The 854-nt window shown below is 50.4% G+C and overlaps 1 non-coding gene across 1 annotated transcript; it reads right to left on the bottom strand.

Moving 5' to 3' along the window:
- On the bottom strand, positions 1 to 155 carry LOC143307013 (5.8S ribosomal RNA). The gene has a single exon (XR_013064261.1). It is a non-coding gene; the product is annotated as a 5.8S ribosomal RNA (ribosomal RNA).
- Between the last annotated feature and the right edge of the window lie 699 nt (positions 156 to 854).

The raw sequence follows: 854 nt of genomic DNA, 5'->3' as shown, positions 1-854 counted from the left end.
CGACCCTCAGCCAGGCGTGGTCCAGGAATTGTATCCGTGGACCGCAATGTGCGTTCGAAATGTCGATGTTCATGTGTCCTGCAGTTCACACGTTGACGCGCAATTAGCTGCGTTCTTCATCGACCCACGAGCCAAGTGATCCACCGTTCAGGGTAATCGTAAAATTTTGTATTTCAAACTCTTTAGATCTTTAGAGTGTTATTTTCATTATTAACACGCATCACATTCGATACCCACATCACTCTCCCACCCGGCGCGTGCGGGAGAGCGAATTCGGGCGTCGCCAACGTATTTGTTTGTTTGTTCGATCGTTGACGACACGATCGCGTCCAAGGACGGAAACCGTCGGAGAAACGCCCAGTGGCACGCTCCTCTCGACGGTCGGGCGTAAAGTACATTTAAAAACCTTGAAAAGTACGAACGCACACAAGGAATGCGAGCGCGCGTCCTGTCGCTGAATCGTGGGTTGCGAGATTCGAACAGACACACGGCCGGCGACGATCGGTCTAACTAATGGACACATAGTTTTTCAAAGACTCGCTGTCGTCGCTTCTCAGCCGGTCCGTAAACAACACACATCGATCAGGCGGACGCACGAATCTTACCACGGTGCGGGTTTCGTAGATTCCAGGTTACCCGCAAGTACCTCTCTCTCCCTCTCGAAAGAGGAATCTCGATCCGTCCTTTTTGGACAATGGAGAAATCTTTTTATCGCAACACGGATGGCAAAGAAACAACCAAAGCGTAGGAGCGTGGGGACGAGAGCGACGAAAAGAACGTCGCGAAAACAAAGTTTCGACGGTTGCTCGTTCTAATACATCGTAGTTTCAACTCTCTCAGTTTTAACCACTCCT

The sequence above is a fragment of the Osmia lignaria genome, unplaced genomic scaffold (genome assembly GCF_051020975.1).
Source record: "Osmia lignaria lignaria isolate PbOS001 unplaced genomic scaffold, iyOsmLign1 scaffold0042, whole genome shotgun sequence".
Lineage (NCBI taxonomy): Eukaryota > Metazoa > Arthropoda > Insecta > Hymenoptera > Megachilidae > Osmia > Osmia lignaria.
Note: the sequence above shows the minus strand (reverse complement) of the source record. Positions and strands in the feature narration are given on the sequence as shown.